Consider the following 17,988-nt stretch of genomic DNA (forward strand, 5'->3'; position numbering starts at 1 on the left):
TCGACACGGGTCACGGATATTCACGAGATTGGTATCATTTTAAAGTTACAACCTTCGCCCGACAAATATTGAAAAATTTGCCAAAAACATTAATTTCTTCACCGTAACATCATCAGTTTTCTACAGGGAGGTGTAAGCGAAAACCGTCCTCTCATGACAAGTTCGCTTCTACGCATGCGCAAATGACTTCGGAACATGATTTAGTTTAAATTAAAAAAAAATATCTTATTTCGTCGATGTCCTCTTACTTCAGTTACTTAGAGCGCGGGATCATTATCTGAAGGTTTTGGGTTCGAATCGTGGTGCAAGGTTCTTTTTTTTTCGATTTTTAAAATTTTAATATTGAAACAGGGTTATTTAAGCCAGTGTTCTTTTGGGGAATTTATTTTTCAAAATTTTTAAAGAAGTTTTAACGTTCGTTTTTCTGTTGTATTGTTCCATCACATTCGCGTTTTCTTTTTTTGTTTTTCCCATTTTTACATTTAGCATCGTTCGTTTGCCTTACGTTAGTTTTTTGTGTTTTTTTTTTCGTTTTTTAAAAGTTTTAACATTTATCTTGTTTTATATTTACTTCGCTTATTCTTATGTTTTGATTAACACCCCCCGCCCGAGCACACACACCTCTAAACACCCGGGCAACGCCAAGTATACCCCGCTAGTAGGAAATAAATAACAAATACAAGTTGATTTCAAATCGCCGCAACTTATTGTTTTGTTGATGAAATCACCGCAATATTTTCTTTCAAGTATGTTATATATATACAGGGTGTCCCAAAAAGATGTATACACACTTTAAATAATTTAACATCAGAAGTTGTTTTTTTTTTTTTTTTGCAGATTTAATTCATCGATTTTAGTGATGGCAAATCTTTGAAGAAAAAAAATAATTCTAAAATGCTACTGGAAGCATGTAAACACTGTTGAAGTGCAAAGAAAGTTTAGGAGTGTGTATACATCTTTTTGGGACATCCTATATATATATATATATATATATGTGTGTGTGTGTGTGTATGTGTGTGTGTGTATATATATATATATATATATATATATATATAAGGGTGTGTGTGTGTGTGTGTGTGTGCGTGTGTGTGTGAGTGTGTGAGAGATAGTTCTACTCAGGTATTGACTATTTTTTTATAAATAATTTTATCCAACATTCTTCAAAAGTTTTGGTTTATATATATATATATATATATATATATATATATATATATATATATATATATATATATATCGGCAGTAGAATGAAAAGCACATCTTATTTTTCTTTTATTAATATTATTGGAATTTTTTCCTTGTACACATTTTTGTGAAATTTTCCATGGATTTCTGCCTTTGGATTATTATGGACCATCTTCTTCCAATTCCGGGATTTTTGGATTTTACTTGTGCAAATGGAAATTCACTTAACTTTCTTGAAGTTATATATTTGGATTTTACCGTCACTGGATTATTTATCTTCCACCAGACTATCCATTCATGTGTAATCACCTTTTTCTTCACCCTATTCCCTCTGCTTCACTTTTTTTGTTTTCAAGTAAGATCTTTGACTTACTCGTTGTTTCATCAAATACTTTTGCATGCGAAATCCGATCCCGCATTTTGCTAATGCCTACCCTCTGATGAGAAGGAAATTATTTCTTCGAAACTCCGCGGATTAAGGACTATCCACTTATCTATTGTTTCCTTTTCAGATTAAATATGTTTTTAACTCATTTCAAAGTGTTTTTTAACATGTTTTATTAACTGTCTGCTCGTATATATATATATATATATATATATATATATATATATATATATATATATATATATATATCGGTTTAGTTTCAAACCAATGCACCCAAATCATATGGATATATATTTTTTTTTATTTTTGAAATCGCAACTTTATAACATATAAAAAATCGATAGAACATTAACTCTCTTATAATATATACGAAATCTACAAAAATTAAAATATCATATTTAAGGGTACAGGCGTTTGCGGGCGTTTGTGCTTGCTTAGATAAATATATTTGCAGTTTTAACAAAAAGGATACAATAATATGAGCGTCTCCATTTACGCTGAATATCCATAGAACGCCAACATCAATATATTACATATGAATGAGTCCCCTGTGGAATTTGCAGTGTTTAATTAAAATAACACAGCTTGTAATTATTAAAAATTAATTAAATAAAGATAATGATACAATTTAATATAAAGAAATGATTGAAGGATCTAGTTTTTTATAGCATGATACAATATGGTAATGTTGAATAATGTGACTGCAGAATTAATTATAACTAACCAGAAGCATGGCGGAAAATTGAAAAGCATATAAAAAAGCATTAACAAACATAGCAACATCAAAGGATATGTATTTCTAGCAGTAAGGATTATATACTATTCTACTATTTACGAGAAAAATCAAGATAATAAATAATTATATCTAACTCTAATTAGGCCCCGTTTCTTAGTGTTTTGTTCGAATGAAATAAAACTTTGGTAATAGCTAGTTTATTATATTCAAATCACATCAAAACACAAGGGTATTTGGCCTTTTTTTCTCCGTTGAGTGTAAAATGCTCAGAAAAACAATTGAATGTCCTCTGCTTTTTGGGGGGTCACCTTTATATATATATATATATATATATATATATATATATATATATATATATATATATATATATTCTGCGGAATATTCTGTGTAGATTAATTGCCACCTATATCTTTATAAATTACTACCTAGCTCTACCCATGTATTGAGCACTGTTGAAGTAAATACTTAAAAAGTTTAAGCATAAAATTATATTTTGGTATATATATATATATATATATATATATATATATATATATATATATATATATATATATATATATATATATATAAATGTTTAGAGGTACATAATTTAAATAATGTTTTAAATATAATGGGCGGAAGTCTCTCGAGAGCTCTTTCAGCTATCATCTCATCAGGAGAAAATCGATAGCGTAAAAATAATACTATGTCGAAAGTAAAGAGTTCTGGTGGGGAACTATTGAATATGCCAAAACTTACGGGGGCACTAAAATAAAGTTTATTAACGTTTAAAAAACGATTAAAATAATGGCACAACGAGGGGAAAAAAACAAAAACGGGAGAAAAGATTCACAGTTCTCCAAAGAGAAACAATGTATTAGATGTTTCTTTCTGTCGGCACAAAGAAAGTTTCCGCACCGCAATAGAGACAGACTCTAAAATCTTTAAATGATTTGGAGAAGTATTTATGACTGCTTTTATTCTGTGTCCTTGCGTTTGATATATACTACGATACCTGCATTTCCTTCTTTTCGCAAGGATAGTTTGCCTTACATCCAAAATGGCAATATTGTATATCAATTCAAATGCCAGTGCGATGCTGGTTATGTTGGGCGAACATCCTTGTATCTTTTGACTCGTATAAACCAGCATGTTCCATCGAAGATCAGACAAAGGAGGATGGGGTCTGGTAGTCTTCCTTCTTTTGCAGCCTTGGACTCTGCTATTGGCCAGCATTTGGTTGACAACCCGTGCTGTGCCAATAGATATAAAATTGAATGGTTTGATGTGCTACATAGAGCGGACTCCAGTAATCATTTAAAGATTTTGGAGTCTGTCTCTATTGCGGTGCGGAAACTTTCTTTGTGCCGGCAGAAAGAAACATCTAATACATTGCTTCTCTTTTGGGAACTGTGAATCTTTTCTCCCGTTTTTTTTTTCTTCCCCTCGTTGTGCCATTATTTTAATCGTTTTTTAAACGTTAATAAACTTTATTTTAGTGTCCCCGTAATTTTTGGCACATAGAATAGTTCCCCATCAGAAATCATTACTTTCGACATAGTATTATTTTTACGCTATCGATTTTCTCCTGATGAGATGATAGCTGAAAGAGCTCTCGAGAGACTTCCGGCCATTATATTAAAAAAAAATTTATATATATATATATATATATATAAATGCTAGGTTAGAGGTATACAAGACTGATAACTAATGAATATAATGTTGTTAAGAGTGCTCAACAAAAAAGTAAGATATATTTCCATTTATATGAATAATTTTATGTGTTCGTGACACTGAACATGATTATGTTTCGGACAAATGGTCGATTTAACACAGAAGTCCTCACCAGGTGACAATAATTAGTTATTTACCACAGAAGACACCAGTCCTCACACACATACACACACAAATATATATATATATATATATATATGTATATGGATATGTATATGTGTATATATATATATATATATATATATATATACTCCTATGAATTCGTTTTTCTTTTGTGTGTATTGATATTTATATTAAACCCCCTCTTTTCTATTTATTTCAAAAGAAAATACAATTTTCTTATATATTGGTTGTGTGATTGCATTCATTAGCTAAAGATCTAGCTAATTTGCATATTCTTTTAAACATTCATTTTAATTAATTCCGTATGAGTTTTTTCGGTTTTCTTATGAGATGATAATCTTTAGGTTACTATTACGTATTATTATATTCATGCAAATATTCTACATGATTTATACTTGCATAATATTTGCGTAAAAACTTTATAGTAAACACATAATTGTTTCCATATATATTCATGTATACGTATATATTTTTGTTTAATCTATCTATCTATCTATCTATCTATCTATAAAAGTGAACATGTCTGTGTGTCAGTGTGTCTGTGTGTGTACATTTTCTTACGCAATAACTCTGTCAATTTTTAGTCGACAGACTCGAAATTTAAATATACATGGTACTGACATTTGGGAAAATCTATGTGATCGTTTTTCGGTCAGAAATTTGGCTGTTATGGGATCAAAGTTCAACGATTTGACCTTTGAGAACCCTACCAAACTACTCCGATAATTTTGGGTGTAGACACTTAAAATTTTAGATATAGGTTCCTTGGGCATGGATCTAACTTAAAACTTGATTAGAGCCCCAAAATAATCAACGTTAAGGTGTCATAAAAAGGGTTAAAGTTAAACAAATTGACCGTTCTTTTTTTTGTGTGTGTGCTCAGCATACACCTTCAAACACCCGGAAAACGCCGGGCACCCATGTTAGTATATCTATAAAAGTGAACGTGCGTGTATCTTTGTGTCTGTGTGTCTGTGTGTGTCTGTGTGTCTGTGTGTGTACATTTCCCTACGCAATAACTTTGTCAATTTTAACTCTACAAATTCGAAATTTTATATACAGGGTACTTGAGAAAATCTGTGTAATTCGTTTTCGGCCAAAAATTTGGCTGGTAAGGGGCCAAAGTTCAAGGATTTGACCTTTTAGAACTCTACCAAACTCCTCCGACAATTTTGGGTATAAACACTTAAGATTTTAGATATAGGTTCCTTTGACATGTTCTAATTTAATAACTTGATTTTAGCCCCAAACAATAAATGTTAAGGGGTCATAATAGGGGGTCCAAGTAAAAAAAAAATTGACCTCTGCGGTCTCTACCAAATTACTCGGACACTTTCTGGTCTAAACATTTGAATTTTTACATAAATGGTATTTAGAGATAGGGCAAGCTTTTTATTCAGTTTGGGTCGAAAATTGTTAGTTACCAACATATAAATATATGTATGTATGTGTGTATGTATGTATGTATGTGTGCCTAAAACTTTCGACAGAGGCGACGGATTTTTACAAGATAAGTATCTTTTTGAAGTTCGTCGTTTTAGATGGCAAATATCGAAGAATTGGCTGAAAACATTAATATCTTCACCTTCAACTGGGTACTTTTCTACAGGGGGGGTCGCTTTTTTTGGCCGATATTTTTGAAAGTCATTCTCTCCTTTCTATTGTCTAGCCTTAATTAAAACCTATGTCATTTCCGGTTTGGCGAGGCTCGTAACGACAAAGATGTCAGGTTTTTCCCCCGTTCTTTTCGTCCTTCGCTGTACGGGTTCGAGCCTGCCTTTCTAATACCGCTTTTTTTGCTCAACACACACCATCCAAACACCCAGGCAACGCCGGGCACCTATGCTAATATATATATATATATATATATATATATATATATATATTCTATACTATATAAAGCTGAACGTCTGTGTGCGTCTGGTCACGAATAGGCTCCTATATGGTTGACTATTATAGAAAACTGATCACATATAATGAGAGAAAATGCATCGAGACACAGGAATGGGTATGTTTGATCTGGCATAATGATGATTCATTAAAATTGTGGGGTCTGCGTACACGCCTGTACCACAAAGTATGGAAACAAAAAATTTAAAAATTACAAAAAAAACGTTTACAAGTGTTTTTGATATAGATGCACATAATGATACTTTGGTAGGTATGTTTTGACTTAAATAGGGATGGTATGATAAAATTGTGGGGTCTGCGTTCGCACCTGGCCTTCATAGAATGGAAATATGTCACAAAGTTTAACAAGGTATTTTTTTAAATATAGATCCACAGAATATTGTGATAATTGTTTAACAGTGGACAGGTATCGTATAATAAATTATGGGGGTAATCTATTTTATTTTTACTTTCATCATATTTTGCTTTTGTTTTGATACCCCCAAATTCGAAGGTATCTCTTTACAACCGTTCTTTTTCATAACCTATCATACTTTCATAAATCAGAGTCCATTTTCTGTAGGCTGTTTTTGAACCCAGTCAACAACGGGTAATTTTTCTAGTATATATATATATATATATATATATATATATTAATGTTTATTTTTGAAATATTGTTAATTTTAATGTATACCGTTTTCATTTAACCCGTTGAGACTGTTATGATAAAAACTGAATCACTGTTACTTTCGAGTAAAGCTCAATGGATCTATTTTATAGCTGCAGAATATATATAATACAAAATTTAGTTGAAATTCAGACTTACATTTTTTCTTTAATATAACTCTTGTTTATTTCATCTTGGATCTCTTCATTACGGCCGTTTCGTAAATGGGATGACAATTCTATGATTTTATGTTTTCATAGAAGTTTTCTTTTTCATCAACTCGTCAGATGTGATTCTATCCGATGGTACCAACAAAAAGATCATTTTGTACATGATTAACCTGGTGCGTTCGTTTGGAGAAAAGAAATTCCGTCCTCACAGGTTTATCACGTACAAAATTATCTTTTTTTGGTAACATCGGATGGAAATCATATCTGACGAGTTGGGGAGAAAGAAGACTTCTATAAAAAAACATAAAATCATATAATTATCATCCTATTTACGAAACGGCTGTAATGAATAGATCCAAGATGAAATAAATAAGTGTTATATTAAAGAAAAAAGGTAAGTCTTTGAATTTCAACAAAATTTCGTACTATATATATATATATATATATATATATATATATATATATATATATATATATACTTCAGAATAATAGTATCTAACAATCAACTGGTATGGAAGCCTATGATTATAGGTCTTACAAAATATCATTTGCAGTAATATTCTATAAGTACTCTCCCATCTAAATAAAAATTGCGAAAATTTGATTAATTTGTATACAAGATAGAGCAAATTAATCAAATTTTAGTCATTCAATAATTTTTTTAAAAATTATGACGTGAAATGATCTTTGTCTTAAAAAAATCTTTTGATTTGAAATTTAACCATTTCACGAAATATTTTTTTGAATTCATTGAATGACTAAAATTTTATATACATGTATATGTTTGGGGTGGAAATGTAGTAAAAAGATAAATAAATAATATATATATATATATATATATGTATATATATATATATATATATATATATATATATATATATATATATATATATATGACTTATGTACCGGAAAGAGATATTTTGTCTGAATTAGCTGAATGGGTTTAGTTACTATAATCGAGTAAAAACCGGGTAAGTCGCCTTAATTTATGTTTTAGTATTAGCTGATAATATGCTACAGCTTTAGGCTTTTGACGTATCTTTCAACGTTTCTTAAAGGTTGGTGCATCTCATCCAACCATATTTTTGCGTGGAGGAATCAAGGTATATTCATATTCATTACATCAATACACATACCTAACTTTATGTGTAGGTAGATATCCGTTTCGCCTATATTGTTTCCAACGGTGTTGTATTTCAGTCTTTCTTAATTCTCATGCATCATTCATCTTACTTAGCTGTCATTATTTGCCTCGCTCAACTGATCACGAACCGCATAGTAAAATAGATCTCTGTCTTGTATGTTCTCTACCTTTTTTTACATATATTATATCCATTGGACAGCAAAAATAGAAGACGTTGGTTCTCTCTAACAAAGCGTGTATAAATAGCAATAATATGTCCATTTCGAAGTCGTCCATTTCATTTATGCCTGGTTAGACAAAGGAGCTCGTTTTTGGCGGACCCGACTCTTATATACTCCTCCTCTCGTCCTCCTTTTCCACGATTCTTGAAAAAAAATAATAATGTGTTCCGTTCTGTTTCGTATGTATGTATTATTATTATTATTATTATTATTTTTACGAGCAGAGTCACTTCCCTTGAGTTCGTTAACACGTGAGGTCATGGAGAATTTTCAGCTCTTTCTTTCTTTTTTTAAAAATCTTTTGGTATTTTTGTATTAAATAGGTTAAACGCGGTAAAACTTATTACCAGCACATCAAATTGAGCCGGTGTGATTCTCTTGATGACAGGGATGGGGGGAGAGAAAAAAAGATGGATTGTTTGAAAAAAAGGATGTGCGGGTAGCGGAAAAGAACGAAACTAAGATCAATGACAAATCAAAAATAGAAAAATTCAAAAGTCACATAGATATTAAAGGACAATCGATGTGTGCAAATATATATATATATATATATATATATATATATATATATATATATATATGCGGGGGTGTTTGGGGGTGCGCGTGCGCTGCGAAAAGTATACTGTCAGAAGTGGAAGTTATATTGAAATAAATAAATGGTAAGATTAATAACGTCTTGGAATTTGAAATATAGCTGTTTTTAATTCATATATATATACATACATACATATATATATATATATATATATATATATATATGTATATACAGAGAGAGAGACATATATATATATATATATATATATATATATATATATATATATATATATATATATACGTTTTTATTTTTAATTACTCTATCTTTCTGTTAAGTTACATTATTGTTTCAGCTACCCGGCCGGTTTTTTTTGGTCGTCTGTAGCTTCCTCAGACTTTTACAGAAACGTGTAAAAGTCTGCAGAAACCTGTAAAAGTCTGAGGAAGCTACAGACGGCCATAAAAACGGCTGGGTAGCTGAAACAATAATGTAACTTAACAGAAAGATACGGTAATAAAAAAATAAAACGCATATTTGCTCTACAACAGTATTGAGCACTTTGTTCAGTTTTTATTAATTACCATTTTTACTATATATATATATATATATATATATATATATATATATATATATTGATGATAATAAAATTTGTTTTAAATTTGCAAAAAAACCTGTGAAACCTGTAAGGAAGGTATACAGTTTAATTATTCGATAAGGAATACAAGTAAAACAAGAAAACCCTTATTCCATAGAGTTTTGAAGATAGCAATTTTTCTCATCAGAGGAAAAGAGTTTAGCAAAACACACCATAAATTTTGCAGGTTAATGCATCACAGGAAACAAATAATATGAAGTTTATCATATTTGTATTTAAAAAAAGTCATTTAACAGTTTAAATATATATATATATATATATATATATATATATATATATATATATATATATATATATAAAGTTATGAAAACATATATGGCAATTAAGCTACACAAAATATTCCGCGTTTCATTCTCGTGAAAATTCGTCAGGCTTATGCGAAAAGTTGTCGTTAGCGCGCCTTTTTATATACGCACACGCTTTTGTATTTTCTAGTTAGTCAATCAGCTTTCTAGTTGCCGCGCGGCCATCGTAATTAGCCAATAGGAGGGCACTTACTGGACAAAGGATTACTTATCCTAAGGTGCACCAATCTCCTTCGTGTGTATATGTGTGTGTGTGTGTGTGTGTGTTTTTTTTTTGGGGGGGGGCAGATATTCTTTTTGTAGTAAGATGACCTACTTTCAAGATGAGTTTAGGTAGATATGTTATTTTGTGTTTTATTCTCTATTTCGTATATTATGCTACTTTATATATATATATATATATATATATATGTATAATTATTTATGAATATATATGTTTATCTTATTTTGTTTAGTTATTATATATATACATATATATATATATATGTATACACACACACACACACACACATATATATATATATATATATATATATATATATAATAGAAAGCTCCTGTATAATTATGTTACTTTTTCGATTTTTATTCTAACTCGTTCCTGTTCATTCTTCAAAAAATGTATATAAGTTACAAAGCGGGTCACGGACGTTTTCAATTCTTTGTCGAATCATCATGTGGTAACAAAAGCAAATAATCAGGAATGTTGTACAATAAAAAAAAAAAACTTGGAAATCTCAAAAGAAACTTTGTCGGCAGTTAGAGTCAGTGGGAACAAAAGCGTAAATCAGGACCAGGCTTAAAAGAGAATCTACCCTAGAACATTTTTTTAAAATATTATTACTGGTTTGATAGACAATATTTATAATTTATAATAAGAGAGACATATATATATATATATATATATATATATATATATATATTAGGATTTTACGTAGATAGTTTCGAGTATTTTTAACTTTTTAAAATTACTATTATTTTTGTGTTATTTAATGTTATTTGTCTTTAATCGGAGAAGTGGGTAGTTATTATTTTTGGTGGATGTAGATGAATTTTGCTAGAATTTGTAGGATGAATAATATCAGAAAGATCTATCTGTTTCAGAACGAGTTCATCATACTATTCCACTCTTGGATGCCTTAATAAATTCATGGAATCATATACACTATAACCACTATCAATAGCTTCCCAGACTCGCAATCTATGCTTAAATATAAATGCTAATTTTGTGAAGCTTCTACGTGTAACTGTCCGCATGTGGAATTCGATACCGCGGAGCTGTTTCCCAACTGAGTAAAATATTGTGGTCCTTTTCAAGTCCAACGTAAAAATGGCCCTGGTTGAGCCGTGTACTGAGGTAATCAAATTCTACCCAAATTCTTCCATTACTGATCTAAAATCTTTTGTTTTTGTTTTTGTTTGTTTGTTTGTGTTTTGTTCTTTTTTTGTTTTTTGTTTGTTTGTTTGTTTGTTTTTACTGGTTTTCACCCCCAAAAAGGCCCAGTTGGAAGGGGCTTCTATTTGAGACCAGATTTGCAAGGACACTTTGTAGGCAATTGGGCAGCGAAATGTCTGTTCACATTAAACTTGAACTTCTGCATGTCAGTACAGTCAGAGAAGCAAGGGCCTGGGAAAGAGTTCGAAATCTAGCAGGTCGAAGGAAGAAGCTATTTAGTTAGGAGGCCTTACGGCATCTAGAGATCTCTACAGTATAGTGGTGAGATTTTGCTTCTTGTCTGGGTATACATGCGTTAACGACTAATTTATATTAATTAACTTCTGTCCTTGCGTGACCTTAATGCCTTAATAAGTGGTGACACCCAAGTAACAAGTAAAAAAATAAAACTTTAAAATTACATGAAACAAGAGCATAGAATTAAAGATAAATGATGGGCAAAAGTGAAGTGCAAATGAAATTAATTTCTATTTATTTTCAGACATACGAATATTACATTTTCTCCATGTTTTGTTCTAAAAGTAGACACCATTTAATTTCAATTTCCTGTTTATATTCTAGGTATTTCCGGTTTTTATGCTCCTCCTCCTGCTGCATTTCTCTATCTCCATCTCTCTCTCTCTCTTTCTCTCTCTCTCTCTCTCTCTCTCTCTCTCTCTCTCTATATATATATATATATATATATATATATATATATATATATATATATATATATCATACGCATAAGCATATAGAAACTCTTAGGTCTTAAGTATATATCTCGTCTCTGGTTTTCTCTTAAACTTTGATGTTTTCTTAAATGTCGTTGGTCTTATCACTGTATTCCCCTCCTACACCTTATATTTTTCTCTCTCTACATCTCCCTCTTTTTCCGCTTTATTAATTCCTTTCCATAACACAGCTTCACGCCCCCTTCCTCCGTGTGTATGTCTGGCTGTTTATCGCTAAGAACTCACGGTAATCGCTGCATCCAACCTAATTTTCATTATTCTCCCACTCCACTCTCATAGGATTTTATACCCCCCTCTCTCTCTCTCTCTCTCTCTCTCTCTCTCTCTCTCTCCTTGTATGTGTATATATATAGAGATAAATAGAATGATAGATAGATAGCGTGAGAGAGAGAGGAATAAAGAGATAGTAAAATGTTCTATTATAGTTCTCGTTTACTTCTCAAACCTATGTTAAATCCCAAACATTTCTTTTGCTCTTCACAATTAACCAGTTAACAATGTTATAGTATATCGTTCTTGTGGTCTCCTCGTTTTATCTAATTCCAAGAAAAAATGTTAGTTATTCCCTACACCCAAGAGGAAATCTTGGAAACTGTTGATCACTAAGAAACCCGTTGCAAAGCAGTTTGCAATTATGCAGAAAGCCAGGCTCCATTTTATCTTTCCTCTTAATTTTACACTATCGGCAATATAAAGCCTTGTGATAGGATTTAATAGAAAACGATTAATTTTATAACGTTTGAATCACAAAAACACATACACCTATCTTTCTCTCTATATACATAAAAGTGACCTTGTCAGTCTGTTTGTCTGTCTCTGTGACGAACTGGTGTGGCACTATTTCCTTGTGCCACTGTTTCTAACACACTCTGCAGCATGGACGGGTGGTAAATTGTCCATGAGCGTAGAGATACAAAGAAACCCCTTCCCATAATCCCCTTGCTATCTTTCTGTCTTTTCCTGCACGACCACCATGATGTGAGGACGCATAGACTGTCTCTCCGTAAATGAGGGGGGGCACCCCCTCCCTCAACACTAGTTAGGGTAGGTTAGTTAGCTTTGAAAAGCCTATTGTAAAAATTAATTGTAAATTGTTTTTTTTTGTAATATATATTGTATCTCTAATGTAAAATAAAATAGTTAGTTATACCTTTGTATATTACAATTGTGTCGCGTGTCATTTTTCTTGTGTCTGCCATAAATGTCTGAAGTCGAAAGGCGGCCCTGAGGACAAAGAGATGAAGATTCCCACCAGAATGCCACCAGGGTGAAGAGGTCATCTTGAGAAAAGAAAGGAGCCACACCCAGATCCAACATCTCAGGTATGATTTTCTTCTTGTTACTCAGACCCTAATGACTGGCCCATCTTCATGTCTTCATGAGACCGCTTTAAGACATTTACTATAACACGTCTGTCGGTCACACCCCAGTGACCGGCTGATAGTGGTATAAATGTTGCCTTAAGACGCAGGATTGACCCTGGTTAATTACCAGACGGATCTCGTCGCATCTGTGTCGCAGTATAAATGATGCACTATGACCAGAACATATTGTTTCCCAGCATGGAAATAATTTCGACCCTTAAACCCACGGCACAACCAAAAATAACGACCACTAGACGAATCGAATAAAAAAAAAAAAAATGGTCCACGGTCTTTAAAAACGGAAAAAAAACTATTATTTCTGGCAAAATTTAAAAAAAAATGGCAGACCAGTACACACGCGCACAAAAAAAAAAAAAAAAAAAACGCACTCAAAAAAAGAAAATTCAGAACCTGAACAAAAAATTGTCTTGCACCTACAAAAAAAAAAAAAAAAAAAAAAAAAACAGTTTACAAAAGATCGATTTAAAAAAAAAAAGAGTATTGAAAGTAACCCTTCGAACAAAAAAGTAAGAAATGTGTCCCACACAAAAAAAAAAAACAGAGATGAGAAAAAAGTGTCTCTAGAATATGCAATATCTCTTTCTCTCTCACGCTTTCTCTCTTTCTGTCTCTCTCCGGATATATATCGATATGTGTGTATATCTATGCATCTTGTTATTACATGAAAAAAAAAGAAAAAATCCTTCAAACACGAAGCTCGAAAAATAAATTTAAAAAAAAAAAAAGGAAAGAAAATAAAGGATACCTAACATTTTTTATCTGATCTTTATTTCAGGTTTATAAAAATATAGGACTTTTTAAAAAATTCTTTTGACTTTGCAAGTGTTAGATTCAGATTTGAAAAAAATAGAACTTTTACATTACATTTTATTCCATGAACAGTTGATGTGTTTTTTTTTCGGGTTAGATTAGCAGTTAATGCCGAAACATATATGGTTTTTTGATTTGATTATGTTTTTTTTATTAATTTTGATTTGTCTGTTTAAAAAAAGGAAAAAAAAATGGATTGCTAAAAATTTGGATTATGTGAACGTTTTTTTTTGTGTGAGAATGCCTTTTACAAAATTGTTCAAAATAAGATTGTTTTTCTATTTAGTTATTTGTTTTAAACTCGTAGAAATGTTTAATGTCTACCTGTCACTTATTTGTTTAAAACAATGGCCGCACATAGGAAAGAAGCGAAGATGACCTCGTCATGGTGTTTGTGAGGGTGTTGAGGGATGGGTAGGGGGAACAATGCGACCTGCCTCTGTTTCTCTTCCTCTCTTTCTCCACCTATCGTGTTGTCTACCATTCTTTCACCCTCTGCAAGCTTTTTTGGGGACGAGAGAGTGACTTTTAAAATCGGAGAGTTTTTTTGTGAGATTACGTAATAGTGTTATGAGGGTGGTAGGGTGTGCAATCGCATCGCTCTGTCTCTATCCCCTTCTTTCCCCCTCATTCTCTTTCTCTACTCTTGTGTTTTAATGATTGTATAGCTAAACCCCCATGGCTGATTGCAGGAGGGCATATAATAACGAATTAACTTGGAGTTTTTTAAATTTTTCTACCAGGTTTAAAGAACAAAATTATTTATGCTTCGTTAAATTACATTAAATGATGTCTTCAATTGGTTTTTATTAAAAATAAAAACTGAGACGATTATTCAAACAGCACTTAAAGTACTTTTTTGAAGTCTTCGAGTGTTTGGAAAAGCCAACTGTTACATGATTACGTTAATTTTTTAAGAGTTCTCTGAAATGTTCATAGTTTTTCTTAAAGAAAAATTACGCTATTACATTTCGAATATTCTCTGAATTTTTAATAATTTCTAGGGAAATATTGTTTGACTAACGAAAGAGATTTTCCTGAACTCTAGATGATTTTAAGGAAGAATTATTCGAGCAAATTCTTTAATTGAAGGTTTATTTGAAATTGGACCGTATGATAGGGGTCCCTGAAATATTGACTGAGGAGTATATACGTAAAATTGAATTAATTATTAAGAAAAAAAAAGATTTCCTCAGTCTAGAAAGATCTCTCTTTAATTGAAACTTTAATTTTTTCGAGCTGTTAACTATACAGAACTGGTCGTTAACTAATGTGACTCCCAGGTGTGGCGGGAGTTTATTAATTCGAAATAATCCTTGTGAGTGAGTTTAGGAAAAGAATTGCTTTTAAATGATAAAATAATTACTTTGGAAAATAAAGTTAATTAACGTGAAATGTTTCTGAATTCGAAATGACCTTGATAATGACCTATAAGAAGAAATGATTTTTAAGAATCAATTAAATAACTTTAAATGTACACTGAATTTTAAAAATAATAATTACGAAATGAAAAATTTGGGATGTTTCTGAATCTCATTGTGAAGGGTGAATTGATTCAAAATGAATTGTCTATGATCTTTTCGGAAGATTAATTTTAATAATGAACCAAATGTTTGGAATAATTTTTGAATTGTATTACGAAAAATGGGTCTATTCGAAGTTTATGACCTTTTGAGAAGATTGGTTTTTATAATAATAAATGAATTACTTTGGAAAGAAGTTAACTAACATAAATTGATTTTAACGATGAACCAAAATACTTGGAATAATTTTTGAATTGTATTACGAAAAATGGGTCTATTCGAAGTTTATGACCTTTTGAGAAGATTGGTTTTTATAATAATAAATGAATTACTTTGGAAAGAAGTTAACTAACATAAATTGATTTTAACGATGAACCAAAATACTTGAAATAATTTTTAAATTTTGGAATTAAATTTTAATGACCTTTTGTAAATCAAATTTTGAAAAAATACACATACTTTTTAAATGTACCCTGAAATTTGGGAAAAAGTTAATTATGAATGTAATAACTGAAATGCGTTTGCATTGTGTAAACAAATTCTAATTGTGACCGAGGTGCTCTGAAATGATTTTTTAAAAATGTTTTCTTTTTAAGAAAAAAAATTGTTAACACCTTATTTCATTGATTTAATGTATACCAGGTTTCTGAATTGTTTATTTTTGGAATTTTTTTCCCCCTAATTGAGTATTCTAACTCATGAAGGCTGAGTGCCCTTCTTAATTAATTCTTTATATAATTAATAAATATTCCGTGGTGGATAGTTTTTATTGGTCGCTCGGCGGCAGACTCCTTGCTCTAACAGAATTAATTGGATTAGAACCTCTGAAGACCAAGGTTTTACTAAATCCATATAGGTCGGCGTGATGAGGTCACGTAACCCCGACTTATCTAAAATACATTATACTGGTTGCTGAAGAGAGCGTAAGTCCAGTAACTGAAGTAATAACTTGGAATACATATAGGTCGGCGTGATGAGGTCACGTAACTCCGACTTGGTTAAAATACATTATACTGGTTGCTGAAGGGAGCGTAAATCCAGTTACGAAAATAATGTTATGCAGACTAAATTAAAAAACGTATAGGTCGGCGTGATAAACTCACGTAGAATCCGGCTTAGTCAAATATGTATAGGTCGGCGTGATAAACTCACGTAGAATCCGGCTTAGTCAAATACGTATAGGTCGGCGTGATAAACTCACGTAGAATCCGGCTTAGTCAAATACGTATAGGTCGGCGTGATAAACTCACGTAGAATCCGGCTTAGTCAAATACGTATAGGTCGGCGTGATAAACTCACGTACAATCCGGCTTAGTGAAATACGTATAGGTCGGCGTGAATAAATCACGTACAATCCGGCTTAGTGAAATACGTATGGGTCGGCGTGATAAACTCACGTAGAATCCGGCTTAGTCAAATACGTATAGGTCGGCGTGATAAACTCACGTAAAATCCGGCTTTGTTAAAAAATATTATACTGGTTGCTTAAGAAAGTGTAAATCCAGTAACTGAAATCATGAGGTCATTGCCTCGATGGAGGGCGAGGATGATTACCCTCTCTGGTATTTGAAGCAGTATACCAGTCTACCAGGAGCCTGGTGGAAAAAAATAACTTGCTTCACTGAGTTCCTGATGGAACGTAGAGCATGGGGACATTGATTGCTGACGGCCGGTTGACGCACCATTCACGGAAAATTAGGGACTTCTGAAATTTATGAATGCTCATAAATTTCGGATAGCATAGGGAGGGATGTGGCACTATTTCCTTGTGCCACTGTTTCTAACACACTCTGCAGCATGGACGGGTGGTAAATTGTCCATGAGCGTAGAGATACAAAGAAACCCCTTCCCATAATCCCCTTGCTATCTTTCTGTCTTTTCCTGCACGACCACCATGATGTGAGGACGCATAGACTGTCTCTCCGTAAATGAGGGGGGGCACCCCCTCCCTCAACACTAGTTAGGGTAGGTTAGTTAGCTTTGAAAAGCCTATTGTAAAAATTAATTGTAAATTGTTTTTTTTTGTAATATATATTGTATCTCTAATGTAAAATAAAATAGTTAGTTATACCTTTGTATATTACAATTGTGTCGCGTGTCATTTTTCTTGTGTCTGCCATAAATGTCTGAAGTCGAAAGGCGGCCCTGAGGACAAAGAGATGAAGATTCCCACCAGAATGCCACCAGGGTGAAGAGGTCATCTTGAGAAAAGAAAGGAGCCACACCCAGATCCAACATCTCAGGTATGATTTTCTTCTTGTTACTCAGACCCTAATGACTGGCCCATCTTCATGTCTTCATGAGACCGCTTTAAGACATTTACTATAACACGTCTGTCGGTCACACCCCAGTGACCGGCT

At 32.1% G+C, this 17,988-nt stretch overlaps 1 long non-coding RNA gene across 1 annotated transcript; it reads left to right on the top strand.

Moving 5' to 3' along the window:
* Positions 1–12,741: 12,741 nt before the first annotated feature.
* LOC145241444 (uncharacterized) lies at positions 12,742–17,714 on the top strand. Its single transcript, XR_013862559.1, has 2 exons — positions 12,742–16,712; positions 17,056–17,714. It is a non-coding gene; the product is annotated as an uncharacterized LOC145241444 (long non-coding RNA).
* The last annotated feature ends 274 nt before the right edge of the window (positions 17,715–17,988 follow it).

Source organism: Euprymna scolopes, chromosome 20, assembly GCF_053919585.1.
Source record: "Euprymna scolopes isolate OS-2025 chromosome 20, ASM5391958v1, whole genome shotgun sequence".
In the NCBI taxonomy this organism is placed as follows: Eukaryota; Metazoa; Mollusca; class Cephalopoda; order Sepiida; family Sepiolidae; genus Euprymna; species Euprymna scolopes.